Source organism: Dipodomys merriami, unplaced genomic scaffold (assembly GCF_024711535.1).
Source record: "Dipodomys merriami isolate MVZ:Mamm:240054 unplaced genomic scaffold, mDipMer1.0.p SCAF_56, whole genome shotgun sequence".
NCBI lineage: Eukaryota > Metazoa > Chordata > Mammalia > Rodentia > Heteromyidae > Dipodomys > Dipodomys merriami.
Genome location: NW_027206135.1, coordinates 4,530,856 through 4,545,279, shown reverse-complemented (window position 1 = coordinate 4,545,279; position 14,424 = coordinate 4,530,856). Strand labels below are relative to the sequence as shown.

At 41.8% G+C, this 14,424-nt stretch overlaps 2 protein-coding genes and 1 non-coding gene across 6 annotated transcripts in view; 2 read left to right on the top strand and 1 right to left on the bottom strand.

Annotated features, from left to right (window-relative positions):
- Nucleotides 1–13,299, bottom strand: part of Cab39l (calcium binding protein 39 like) — a 105,331-nt gene extending 92,032 nt beyond the window's left edge. For both annotated transcript variants that reach the window (XM_070000177.1, XM_070000176.1), the window contains exon 1: nt 13,203–13,299. The gene's annotated coding sequence lies outside the window, so the exon portion shown is untranslated. The remainder of the gene's footprint in view (nt 1–13,202) is intronic.
- LOC138812266 (small nucleolar RNA SNORA24) lies at nt 7,311–7,421 on the top strand. Its single transcript, XR_011367583.1, has one exon. It is a non-coding gene; the product is annotated as a small nucleolar RNA SNORA24 (small nucleolar RNA).
- An 82-nt stretch (nt 13,300–13,381) lies between the features above and the next one.
- Nucleotides 13,382–14,424, top strand: part of Setdb2 (SET domain bifurcated histone lysine methyltransferase 2) — a 38,155-nt gene continuing 37,112 nt past the window's right edge. For 2 of the 3 annotated variants that reach the window (XM_070000167.1, XM_070000170.1), the window contains exon 1: nt 13,382–14,004. The gene's annotated coding sequence lies outside the window, so the exon portion shown is untranslated. The remainder of the gene's footprint in view (nt 14,005–14,424) is intronic. The other variant, XM_070000168.1, reaches the window with a different exon arrangement.

Here is a 14,424-nt window from a genome sequence, read left to right as displayed (position 1 = left end):
ATTTTGCTCTGACACTTTTCATCATGTCAACACTTCAATACAGTAGGATTTATCATGGTTTTTATCTTCCCTGGTAGTGAGTTATACTGATAAAATACATGGCTTACATTCCCAGAGACTTTAGCCATATTTGTTCTATGGCTGTTTTGCTCTATATGTCACTGCTAAGAATTCTGTTAACATCCTTCCGTTTGGAAGCACAGAAAAAGGAGAATCATTATCTTGAAAAGTCCAACATTTTTTTTAATTTTAATTTTTTTTATTGTGAAAATACTGTACAGAGGGGTTACAATTACATGGGCAAGATAATGAGTACATTTCTTATCAAGCATTGTAGCCTCCTCCTTTGTTTCCCCTTCCCATCCCTTCCCATCCTCCGCCCCACCTCCAACAGTTTTACTAAGACAGAAATCCCAGTACACAATAAGCCTTTTCTTTCCTTTTTTTAATTGAGGGGTTGGGTGAGGAGGAAGAGCTGAGAGTCAAACGCACAGCTTTGAACAAGCACTATATTAATAAGAGACAACCCCAGCCTGAGCTGTTCAGTATACATATTTGAATCTTTTTTTTATCTCTAGGTTTATGGACAGAAATTTAAATATGTGTTACAAATTCACTAATTCTTTTTCTGATGTGGTTGTTACCAAAATACCAAATAGTTATATAAAAATTTTAAATTTCAGTGCATTTTTTATAACAGATTTCTAAAAATCAAATGCTGTGCATAAGGAAAAATGTGACTTGCTAGAATTGGCCAAATTTAAATATGAAAGCATTAAATAGTTCTATTGTTTTTCTTCTTAGGAATTACAATTTTATGATGTTGTGGCTGTGGCTCAGTGATGAATGTCTGCCTACCATAGCAAGGAGAGATAGAGTTTACACCACTAAAAAAAAAAATTCTATTTTTCTTCATTTGATTTGATTCTCTTGAATGTTTAATGCCTTTTCTCAGCACCTGTAATTCAGCCAGTTATTTCTCCCTCCTGTACTCTGGAGTTTAGCTTTAAAGGTAATTTTTCTTCTTCTTTTATTTCTCAAGTTCAGTAAATTCTTTTTCACACATTCCTTTTTGTCTCTTTGTTTTAGGGTTTTGAATTTTGAGATGAGGCTTTTTTTTTTTTGTCGTGGGGCTTGAACTCTGGGCCTGGGCGCTGTCCCTGAGCTCTTCAGCCCAAGGCAAGCACTCTACCACTTGAGACACAGTGCCACTTCCGGTTTCGAGTGGTTTATTGGAGGTAAGAGTCTCATGGACTTTTCTGCTCGAGCTGTCTTTGAATCATGATCCTCAGATCTCAGCCTCCTGAGTGCTAGAATTGCAGGCGTGAGCTACCAGTGCCTGGCTGAGATGAGGCTTTTTTAATCTCTGAAAATCTTGGACTTAACTTGGATTTTGGTAATGTACTATAGTTTTTTAGCTCTATAGTTTAATGTGTTGACTCTCATTTTTTTTCTTTTTAAAAAAAATTGACTATTAATTTTATTTATGTTTTGTTTATGTGGTACTGATGAACTGAACCCAGGGCTTCATGAATGCTACTAGGCAAGCACTCTACTACAAAGCCTCTCTTTTTTTAAAGTAACTTTATATTGATGTTGTCTGCCATCTTCTGTTCATTTTGAAGTGTTTTATTTTTCTTAAACCATATAACAGGATATGACATACCAGGTTTCTCAATTTAATAATATCTAAAGAAGTGTGGGAGCTGGGTGCCAGTGGCTCACATCTATAATCCTAGCTACTCAGGAGTCTGAGATCTGAGGATCACAGTTCAAAGCCAGCCTGGACAGGAAAGTCCATGAGACTCTTATCTCCAATTAGCCTCCAAAAAACTGTGTGTGGAGCTATGGCTTAAAGTGGTAAAGCGCTAGCCTTAAACAAAAAAGCTCGGGGATAGTGATCAGACCCCATGATAGGGGAAAAAAAAAGTCTGAGTTGTTTTTCTTTCCCCCAATGACTCCTGATTGGAGTTAATTCAACCTTTTATTCTGTTTCACCAACATTCATAATTTCTCTTTTACTACCAAGCCCCTACCCAGTGCCCATTCCAAGAAGCCTCTCTCCCCAGTACTACCCTTCTGGGACTCCATGCGTTTAAGTCCCTTTTGTCCAACAGGTCTTAACACCTTTTCTATTTGCCTACTCAGGGTGGGGCTTCCTTGCTCTGGAAATTATTTCACCTGGGTTCTACTGTCCCAGGGTCCTGATTCCCTCACCTCTTGGCTTTGTGCTCTGCACCTCACTCACCACTTCAGTGTGGGTCTCAGAACCAGCTTGGCTGGTCTGAGGGTCCACTTCACACAATCACTTCACATGATGCTCCTTAGCAAAAGTGATGATATGAAAAAAAAAAAAAACAAAACAAAAAAAAACAATTTTTTTGAGAATATATTGAGAAGTTTGGATTTAGGTAGTTGCCTTCATCCTACTGAAAACTAGAAACCTAGCCTTCATTTGCTTTTAAATAATTTTTACTTTTATTACATGGAGTATGACAATTTTTCTAATTGGGGGTGTTCTTTATGGTCTAATACAAACAGACTTAAAATATTTCATGTGCACTTACACACACAGTCTCTATTACAGGATTGAGAGTTTGCTATCTATTTGTACAAAATCTATTATCTAACTTTTTGTCCACTTGATCTGATTTACTTTTGAGAGTTATGCTAAGGAACCTTAGTATTAGCATCGATTTTTTTCCTTTTATCTCTTGCAGTTGTGTTTTATGAAAGCTATTCTATCCACTAGTAAACAGCCATTTTATTTATTTATTTATTTATTTAGGAGTCCAGTCATGGGCCTGAACTCTGGGCCTGGGCGCTGTCCCTCAGCTTTCAGCTCAAGGCTAGTGCTCTACCACTTGAGCCACAGCGCCACTTTCTGCTTTTTTTCCCCGTTTATGTGGTGCTGAGGAATCAAACCCAGGGCCTCATGCATGCAAGGCAAGTGCTCTACCACTGAGCCACCTTCCCAGCCCCTAAATAGACATTTTAAAATACCTTTACTGCCAGGTGCTGGTGGTCTATAATCCTAACTACTCAGGAGGCTGAGATCTGAGGATGCCAGTTCAAAGCCAGCCTGGGCAGGAAAGTCCGTGAAACTCTTATCTCTAATAGAAAACTGGAGGAGGTCTGTGGCTCAAGTGGTAGAGCACTAGCCTTGAGCTGAAGAGCTAAGGGACAGTGCCCAGGCCCAGAGTTCAAGCCCCACAACCGACAAAAAACAAAACAAAAAACTTTTACTGTGAATTGTAGAATTTAACTTAAAAATAATGTCCTCCATCTTAATGTTTTTGGCCTATATTCTATCTTGTCAAGTACCAAGATGATAAACCTGCTTTCCAAAAATGTGCACTTCCCTAGTATATTTTTGGACTTTACTTTTATTGTTACTAAGAACCTTGTTTTAAATTATTATGAATTCCTTTATTGTTCATGTTTTACAGCTGTAGCTGCTGTCTATAGCAATCTGAAATTCCCCTTTTTCATTAAATTGAGCCCATTTATATGTTTGATACACCTGTAAAAAGAAAGTGACCTATTTCCTTAGGGGAAGGAAACCTTTTTTCTCTCAAGGGCCATTTGCAAATCATATCATTTGGGGAAATCATATCATGCAAAATGATCTCTTTGGGAAGGTGACTGCAGGCAACCCCATCAATTTCATCATGCACCAAACAATTTCAAAGACCCATCTGTTCTGACACCTGCAGTTATTCCCATGCCTGCTAAACACTCATGGGACAACAAATATGTGAATTTCTCCCTCACATTAATCATTGGACATCAACTGGATGGTCCTACAATTCAATTAGAGACTAACTGAAGAGAATCAGCACAGACAGCCCCTCTGCACCTCTTCTCCCCCAGACCTGAGTATCACAAGACTGCCTTTCACTTCAGAAACAGTTACAAGTCCCATATAAATTGGGATTATCCTGACAAACCAAGTATAAGTGCAAGGTTCTCATACCACCTCCCCAGGTTCAATAATTTGCCAGAACAGCTCACAAAACTCAGGAAAAGTATTTTATGTAGTAAACAGGGACCCTAGGAATTTGAATCCCTGCAGAAGACACCACACTGAGAGTGAAAACAGCCTGCCCCAAGAGCCCAGGTGCCAGGAGACTCATGGCCCAGTGCCAGGAACCGGCAAACCGCCAAGTCTACATATGCATATCTCCTGGCTTGTTTCATCTTTTCTAGAAATTGGGACCTGACAGATTAAAATTGTTCTCTGTCCAGTTTTGGCTGGACAGAGAAAATTCATGGACATATACATATAAAATCTTTTTTTCTTAATGCAAGGGAGAGTGAGGTTCCAACATTGCTTGTTTGGCCAGGAGTTCTAGTGATACTATCAGTTTATTAAAAAGGATAAGGCTCAGGAGAGCCAAATAGAAGAGATGCTGGATGGAGAGGGATGGAGAAAAGTCAGAGCATCCAATGCCCTCTCTGAGCTCACACTTCCCAGGACACTTCCATATATTCACTGACAAAGGAACTCTATTGGACAGGGTTTTAATGTAGGCTCAGTTATGAAGGCAGAAATGATTAAACCATTGGCCTTTTATGACTGAACTAGTGATTGCATATAAATTATTTCTTCTTTATTTGTAAATTCCAACCATTTGCCGGGTGCCAGTGGCTCACGCCTGTAATCCTAGCTACTCAGGAGGCTGAGATCTAAGGATCACAGTTCAAAGCCAGCCTGGGTAGGAACATCTGGGACTCTCTTATCTCCAATTAATCACCAGAAAACCGGAACTGGCACTGTGGCTAAAGTGGTAGAGTGAGCACCTTGAGCTCAGGGACAGCGCCCAGGCCCAGAGTTCAAGACCCGCAACCGACCCTCCCCCCACCCCACCCCCCAAAAATCCAAGCATTTTACTACCTCTCAGTGCTAACTGCTTTGAGATACCTAGATTCAGAATTCCTTTTAATATAGATTTCAACCTGTTAATGTTTAGTGTTATAACTGTACTTCTAAGTCTTTCAAGTCCACTCCTTTTGTTTCCTTTATTTTATTGTGGCAGATGAGCAATATAAAAAAAAGTTTTAACCATTTTTAAATTTAAAATCTAGTGGCATTAACAGCCACAGGGTTATATGCTTGTCATCACTGTGATAGTATGGTTTATATTTGGAGAACTCTAGCTTTCTCTGATTGCCATTTCATTTCTGATCTTTTCATTTCCAGTTTACGAAATTCTTTCAAAGATTTAATTTTTTCTGTAATTTCTCTTGGCTCATTCTGAAATATTTAATTATAATTTTCATCTATTTTGTGACCAGTTTTCTGGAAACTTTTAATAACATAATGTTTTATGCTTTATTTTAATATTTTCTCATAAATTAGTATATAGCTAGTTCTATTTCCTTTCTGGATGTATTTGCTTCCTGTTACATTTTATGCATATACTGAAGTTTTTAAAAATTCATTTCCTACTTGACAAGAGTTATTTCTAGTTTTGTAATGATCACAAATAAAACAACTATAAATATTTGCAGAGGCCAATATAAGTTTTCATTTCATTTTCCATCAGAGAAGCCTACAAATCAGGAGAAATGCAAATTCAAAGCACAATGAGATATTATTCTTTATGTCATATACTGAATAAAATTTAAAACAAAAACTGATAATGCCAAGTGCTATAGCAATGATGAGAATCTACTAGAGCTCTCAGACCTTGCTGATAAATTTTAGTATAGGAGCAGGATTAAGTTATAAGATAAAGGCTTAATTTTATAACAAATGACTGCACAATTTGTGTTCCCACCAATGAGAATGAAATCTGCTCCTTGCTATGTAGGTAGTTTTAGTTTGCATAAAAAACACAAAATGTCTGTCATTAAGAAGCCCGTATTACTAAATATGTTTTTAAAAAGGCTGAAAAGGTCTATCCAATTTTTCACAAATACCAAATTACACTATAATCCTAAAGTCTTGATTACATTTCATTATGATGTTACATTTCCCAAGAAATGTAGGACTTGGTGCATTTTTTTTTCTCTCTTCTTTCTTTCATTCTTTGTTTTTTTTTGCTGGTATTAGGGTTTGAACGCAAGGCCTCAAGCTTTATCAGCTTGCTAGCTCAGCTAGCACTATATTACTTCAGCCATGCTCCCATCGTTTTTGCTGGTTATTTTGGAGACTTGGCTTTCTTTGCTGGGCTGGAGCTAAACCTAAGTAGCTAGGATAATAGGTGTGAGCATTAGGGCCTAGCAATATATTTGTTTCTTGATGCATTCTGACAAATTGCTTTCCATAAAAGTGACCAGTTCATACAGAGACCAAGGGTTTTTTTGGTACATGCTAGGCAATAGTATTTATATATTGAACATTTCCTTAATTACAAGTTTATTTTTTAAAGTATAGGCCATCTGTGCTTGTTCTTGCTTATGTTTTATCAAGGTATTGATGTTTTTATTTGTAAGTAAGGAATACTTTCCATAGGTATCATGTTTTACACAGAAAGGCCAATGGGACTAAGTCAGATCTCCCCACCTAATTCTTTTTTTTTGGGGGGGGGGTCCAGTTGTGGGGCCTGAACTCTAGGCCTGGGCGCTGTCCCTCAGCTCTTCAGCTCAAGCACTCTACCACTGGAGCCACAGCGCCACTTCCAGCTTTTTTTCTTTATTGCTTATGTGGTGCTGAGGAATCGAACCCAGGGCCTCATGCATGCATGGCAAGCGCTCTACTACTGAGCCACCTTCCCAGCCCCTAATTCTTTATTCTACTAGAAACAGTCTTCAAATGAGCCAACATTTGTCAAATGTCAACTGACATTGAATATAAAATGCCTCAGTATACTCAGGAGGGAGTTGTCTTCCAAGGAGTTACTTTGTTTCTCACAGGATAGGTTGAGATGAAAAGTCTGTTACTCTAAAGAGGATTGTGAGGTTGAGCTAAGCATTGTGACAAAGAAGCACCAAAATAACCTCTCTAGTTTCACTTACTAATTTTGGCCAAGCCTAACAAGTTAAAACTGTCAATTTTATTTACTCTCTGTTCTCCAGGGAAAGGATACCTTGCTCTTACTTATTTGCATTTAGTTATGTGCTTTTGAAAAAGGGTCTTGGGTAGCCTAGGCTGGAATTAACAGGTATGTGCCATTCCATCTGGCTTGCCTTTAGTATTTTAACGATTAACTGAAAAGTGAACTATTCTTGGTAAAAGAAATTTAAGGGACGCCTGTTCTAAAATTTACTAACCAGTAAGTTTTCTTTAGATGTACAGAACCCAGTCTAATTGCTGGTCTTCTGATGGCATCAAAGTGTGGGGCAGGGATTCACCAATCTCATTCTTCAAAGTAAAATGACAATCTATCCTAGCCATGGAAGAGCATGATTCTTGTTGATGGCAAAGCTGTCACCTTTTTATTGGTATCAGATTCTGACTGGCACAAGGAACATGCACCATTGTTTTACAGACTTATGGGATACTTGGTTTACTGGGCAAAAGCTTTACTGAACTATGCTAATGTTTTCTAGGTGTCCTGAAATTGTTGCTGATGAGTGACGGTGAAAGTGACGGCGTATGTTTGCATTTCTATAAGAAACCCAAAATGATAATGGATGAAATACATAGCGTCTTTCAATGGCTTGCCAAAATCTCAAACCTTGGGAGTGAATATTTTGAATAATTTGAAAGATATCAGGGCACTATTTTCAATGTAGGCCTGCATTATTTAAATTAATGCTTAATTTTTTTATAAAGTGGTTTAAAAATGCAAATCAGATAGGAAAAATGATACATATATAAAAAATTATAAGGACTGGCAGCAAAAGACAAAAGTTATCTCAAAGCTAACTAATGCAGTAGGAGAAAACAAAAAAGAGCCCTCAGATACTAATGACACCCCGTTCAACATGTAGACGTCACACTCAGTATCTCCTAGCTCATTCTTTCTCACCCTAGAAAAACACTTAGTACCAGAGTTCTCTAAGATGGTCTTTGTTGGTAACTTTCCCCTCTTCTTTATTAGGATGAGTTTTCAAATAAATCTTTTCCTAGCCCCAACAACTTGTCCTTGAGTCTATGGCCTTTTCAGGGGTAAACAGTCAGACCTGGGTTCAGTAACAGCATCTGTCAAAAGAATGTAATTCTTGGCAGTGGAAACCACCATCAGATAGAGATAGGAAAGTACAGAGTAGACCCTAGTAATAAAAGAGACTAACGGGCCAGGGGCTGGTGACTCAGGTCTGTAATCCTAGCTACTCAAGAAGCTGAGATCTAAGGATCTTGGTTTGAAGCCAGCCCAGGCAGAAAAGTCCCTGTGAGACTTATCTCCAATTAACCACTCAAAAACTGGAAGTGAGGGGGTGGCTCAAAGTGGTAAAGCACTAGCCTTGAGTAAAAACGAGCTCAGAGACAGTGCCCAGGTCTTGAGTTCAAGCCCCACAACTGATCAGTGAGAGCAAGAGAAGAGAGACAGAGAGACAGAGACAAAGACAGACCAGAGACTAAAGGGAAAAGTGAGAGAAAAAAGAGATGAAGGGGAAAAAGTGAGAGAAAATGAGGGAGGCGGTAACACTGTTCAAAAAGAAGGGACTATGACCTGACATGTAACTGTAATCCCTCTGTACATCACCTTTACAATAAAATTCAAATTAAAAAGAGACTAATTGTTCCCCAATTTAATCACCAAGAGACTGACAACCATAAAGTTCAAAAATCATAACAGAGGAGTTGAGATTGCTTTTACCTTTTTTTTTCTGTGACAATGTAAGAAATAGCCTAAGAATTAAGTTAGGACATAAAATGCATGTACTACTGTTAGGTACAAATAGCAGGTGTCCTTTATTCTGGCCCACACCAGTGCTTCTAGAAACACTCCCACCTTATCCTCTCTCCTTGACCAACAGTAACATTTGGCTGGCAACAGAGCAAGTCTATGAACTGACACCCTGCTTCACTCCCTCACTTTTTCCAGCTGCAACCCATTTCATATACTATCTTTTTCTCATTATTAGTAACTTTCATACAAATCACCAGACAACATTCCTTTGGACCCACTGTAAATACCTCAGATACTAAGAAAGCAAGGAATAAGTCTCTAGTTTTGGCTGGAGGCTTCTCTCCACAGGTTTCCCTCTTTTCCCTCCCTGCCCCATAAAACTGTGCTGATGTTGAGTCCTATCTATTCTCTGAGGCTTTTGAGTCTACAATTATTGCATGCAGTTATTTGTCCTGCAACAGAATGTGTTTTTTTTTTTTTTTTTTTTTTTGGGTCCGGTCGTGGGGCCTGAACTCTGGGCCTGGGCGCTGTCCCTCAGCTCTTCAGCTCAAGGCTAGCGCTCTACCACTCGAGCCACAGTGCCACTTCCGGCTTTTTTCTTTTTGCTTATGTGGTGCTGAGGAATCGAACCCAGGGCCTCATGCATGCAAGGCAAGCACTCTACCACTGAGCCACCTTTCCAGCCCAACAGAATGTGTTTTACCCTTCATCAGATGATCTATAAATGCAGGATGTGACTCGGCCATGTTGGTGCATAAGCTGGAGCTGCAGAATGGCAGAGCAACAAGGGGGGAGGGGGGGGTCTTGACAACTATGTGTAGCACAGCCACTATATCAGCTCTTTGTTTTACAAAGGATAAAAAGTTTATTCCTTAAGGACACATTTGCTTTTAAGTGTCCCCATAACAGTAGCCAAATCTGTATCTTACCTAATAAAAACTCCAAACTAAGGAGTATGGTTTCATCAAGAATGGATAGGAAAAGAAAAAGGTTTTGAGACAGTTTTCACGTTACAGTCTAAAAGTAGTGTCAAATTCATGATCTTGTCTCAGTTTCCTAAGTGCTAGGATTACAAACATGTGTACCTCCATACCTAGCTATAAAATCGTTTCAAGAAAATGAAGGGCGGGGCTGGGAAGGTGGCTCAGTGGTAGAGCGTTTGCCTTGCATGCATGAAGCCCTGGGTTTGATTCCCCAGCACCACATAAGCAAAAAGAGAAAAAGCCAGAAGTGGCGCTGTGGCTCAAGTGGTAGAGTGCTAGCCTTGAGCTGAAAGCTGAGGATAAAAATTAAAAAAAAGAAAGAAAGAAAGAAAGAAAATGAAGGGCTAGCTGAGTGTCAGTGATTCAGGCTGTTAATTCTAGCTACTGGGGAATCTGAGAATGGGAGAGTCACAGGTCAGCCTGTGCAGAAAAGTTATAAGGACCTCTTTTCAATCTACAACTGGGCACAGTGGTACACATCTGTCATCCCAAGTGAGAGGCAGACTGGGAAGACCATAATTTCAGGCCAGTACCTGCAGAAAAGCTTAAAAAATGGTCTTGACATGGTGATGGGCATCTGTGATCTCAGCAATGACAAGAAGCCTAAAAGTAAGTAGACAGAAGCTTAGGAGCACACTGAGCACTGAGGGTAGGGAATGAGATCCTATTTCAAAAATGACCAATGAAAAACTGAGTAGAGGCAGGGCTCAGAAGTATAGCATGAGCAAGAGCTAGGATCTGAGTTCAACCCTAGTTCTGCCAAGACAAATAAAGAAGGAAGGAAAGAAGGAAGGAAGGAAGGAAGGAAGGAAGGAAGGAAGGAAGGAAGGGTGGGAGGGATAAGGGAGGGAGGGTGGGAGGGATAAGGGAGGGAGGGAAGGAGGAAGGAAGGAAAGAGCTAAAGTAAGCTAAGCATGGTGGCAATAAGAACCCAGAGATGAACAGAAAAGCCATTTTGGAGACTGAAGCTATATGTATATTATCCATTGGACAAAAGGGAAAGAATTTGGTTTTTAATCTAAATTACATAGAAGATACTAACCAATACTCAAGTGAAAAAACATAGGAAGAAAGAGCTGGACAAAAACTAAACAGATCTGTTAAAAGGCCATGAGAAATGAGTCTCAAGAGAAAATCAGATATACACAGGTCTCATTTGCATAAAAAGCATTAATTTAAGCAACAAGAACAAAAGGTATTAGATTACAAATAAAGAAGTTCAGGTTTACCTCCCTGCTCCTCCCAAAAAGGCCATAGGGCTAGGATTCATGGATACAAGGATTAAAGTGCTTGCTTAAAAAACAAAGATCCTGGATTTGATCCCCAGCACTATAAAAGAAACAAAAGGGGGGGGGAGCCAAATATACATAGTTCAATATTTCCCCCCTTTAAGTGAAGCAATCTGAATGTTTCACACACACACACACACCAGGTAATTAATGGAAATCCTCATGATTCAGGTATTAAATCAATTTCGTTGAAATTGATCGATTTCAGTTATAAATCATTTTATTTTTAGCAACATTGTTTATCCCTATAATGTATTATATTAAAGACCAGAAATAGCCGGGCGCCGGTGGCTCATGCTGTAACCCTAGTTACTAAGGAGGCTGAGATCTAAGGATCATGGTTCAAAGACAGCCCAGGCAGGAAAGAACATGAGACTCTTATCTCCAACTAACCACCAGAAAACCAGAAAAGGCACTGTGGCTGAAGTGGTAGAGTGTTTGCCTTGAGCTAAAGCTCAGGGACAGCATCCAGGCCCAGAGTTCAAGCCCCACAATAGACCAAAAAAAAAAAAAAAAAATCCAGAAATATACAACGCAAGGTATTTCTAGTAGTGCAATAGTTTTAAAGGACTGGGAGTATAGCTCATTAATAGAACATGTGCTTTGTGTACAAGTGACCATGAGTTCAAACCTCAACACCAAGATAAGTAAATCTCAATGTGTTAAAACTGCTAATCAAGCCGGGCACCAGTGGCTCACGCCTGTAATCCTAGCTATTCAGGAGGCTGAGATCTGAGGACTGCGGCTCACAACCAGCCCAAGCATGGAGATTCTCCAGGAGAATCTTATCTGCAATTAACCACCAGAAAACTGTAAGTGGTGTAAGCATTATGCCCACCTTTGGTCCCCAGCTCCACCCAGACCTGCCAGTCCTCCCTCTCCCCACCCAGACCTACCTAAACTTCCATCTACCTCACTTCCTATCCCCCAGACCCTGCTGCTACCTAGATAGCAGAGGCAGCCATGTGCTCTCTCTCCGGAAGAAATATGGCTCCTCTAATAAACCTTGTAATAATCTTTCTCCTGCCTACCTCTGCATGGTCCCCTGACATGGATGTGATGAATACTTTCATTGATCTTTTCAAGTGGTGCTGTGGCTCAAGTGATAGAGCGCTTGCCTTGAGCAGACCTACGAGCTTAGGGACAGCGCCAGGCCCAGAGATCAAGACCCACGACCAAAAACAAACAAACAACAACAAAAAACCTGCTAGCCATGAAACGTTATTTTCTCACTGGCTTGGTTTTCAGTGCAATACATTTCCTTTCAAATGAAATGATGCAGTGCTTTCTATTTCAGCCAATCGTGGAGGGGAATGAAATAGGGAGGAAAACGAAGTGATTCTTATCTCTTTTCTCTCAGCCCACAGAAAAACTCAAGATGCTATTTGGCCTACTAAATCCACTTCCTGCCTCGGGCGAAACAATCAAGCATAGCAAGGCAAAACATTTGCAACATCAAGTCCAGGAAAAAAAAGATTTGCCAAAGGTCTCCTTTAACCTAACCTGTTTATGAAAACAGAGCACTTTTTAGCTTAATTTAAAAAAAAAAAAAAGCCGCTGCAGGAATGCTGGTTACACAGTAATGAACACAGCTGCTCCAACGCATAACTTGACGTCCTCTAATACCAAAGGATGGCTTGAGTTACCCTTGGGTCACTTGGGCAACTCCAGAGCAAAGCCAACAGTTTGGCAGCAGGCTCGCTGGCAAAGAAAAGAAAGCAAAGGGATTTCTTTCAAACTTGAGGGTCGTTGATAAGGCATCTCTTTCCTCCCTCCCATATTCAGCTTTGCACCTTTCTGAATCCAGAAGCCCGTCTCCTTTGACTAGCAATGGAGAATGGATCACCTGAATCTCAACGAGATAAAAGGCTAAAAGAATTCTCGGAAACCAAATAACCGCCGTTGAGGCAGCGAAACCCGAACCCCACAATGACCGCAGACCAAAGTGTGGGTCACCGCTCCACAGCCACACCACGCTTCGCTCCCCTTAACAGGCCATGAAATTCGGGCCCATGAGAGTCGTCCTTCCAGGCAAGTGAGAATGAGCCAGGTCTCCTCGCTCAGATCCTTTCACTTCCCCTGTCTTCCCCCAAGGACCCCCATTACAAAAACCAGACCCTAAATAAGCTTCCAGCCACCGAGAACCCCAGCCACAGCCACACACAAGATGGCACCCACACACCTACCGAAAGAAACAGCTGCACCACCACTCCAGCGCTGCGGGCTTCTACACCGCGGGCAACCCCATTGGGCCAGCCAGGGCGCGCGAGATTAGCCGAGAGCGCTGATAACCAATCAGGGAGCGGCGCGCTCGGAACGCCGCGGCGGTGCCTGCGGTGGCAGCGCGGAGCCAGTGCGGCGTCCGCCCAGTTGGAAAGGCAACTCTGGGGGCTTTCGGCCCGTGGTGATGGGCTCGGTTGGCGTCTGGCTCCCATTTAGTGGTTCGCTTCAGGGGGCCCTGGACATTCGTGGTTGCGCGCTCGTCCCTCTCGGGCCGAGGTGAGGTCTAATACTTGACGAAGTATTTCCCGGCCGCAGGGCAGCCGGGGCCAGGAGCGGATCGACGAGCGGCTTGAGGTGGAGAAGTGGCTGTGCCTGTCAGCTCGCCCGCGTCGGGACGAGCCGGGAGCGCCGCCCTCGGGTCTAGCGGGAGGCGTGGAGAACGGGGCGGAGTCTGTGAGGCCGAGGCGCGGCGGTGGGAGGATCGGGCAGCCCCGGCCGAGCTCCGGCGGCGCGAGCGGGGCCTGCACCGAACCGGTGCGGCATCTCCTTTCCTCGTACCCTCGTGCAGTCCCGGGTTGGAGAAGGACCCGGGAGCCACGCAGTTCTCGGCCCCTATTTGAAACCTGTCTCCCGGTGTACCCCCAAGGAGATGATTCCTGAGCACCTGGGAACCCTGAGGCTTTCCGAGGGGGCTGCAGGAAATAAATCTGCAGTATCGAATCCAGAAGCTGCACTTGGAAGGTTAACCACTGGCCCATGTCACAGGTAAGGTGAATGCAAGCCCCGAATCAGTCAAATCACCGGTCCAGGATCCTTGGGTTGAGATTAAATGTTTTTAGAGCCGACTGTCGTTACCCAAGAATGTGTGTAAATAACCTAGCCATTCTTCAGTGCATTGTGTAAATGTTAATGAAGGAGGTCCCGGATATGGGTGTCTGAAGTAGTAAACTGGGATGGATGGTCCAAATCCTGGACTCTTCAAACCTGGCTGCTTTGGTTCTATGGGGGCCTGCCACTTACAGGGTGACCTGCCTCACCTGCCTCGCAGTCCTCAGCAGCAGAAAAGCCACTTTCCCACATGACTGTTGTATGGTTTAAATTACCACCTTGCTTCTCACCACCTTGCTTGACTTTTTGACTTTCGTGGTAGTGTTTATTCTGCGGGTATATTTTTCTCTTCTCCCG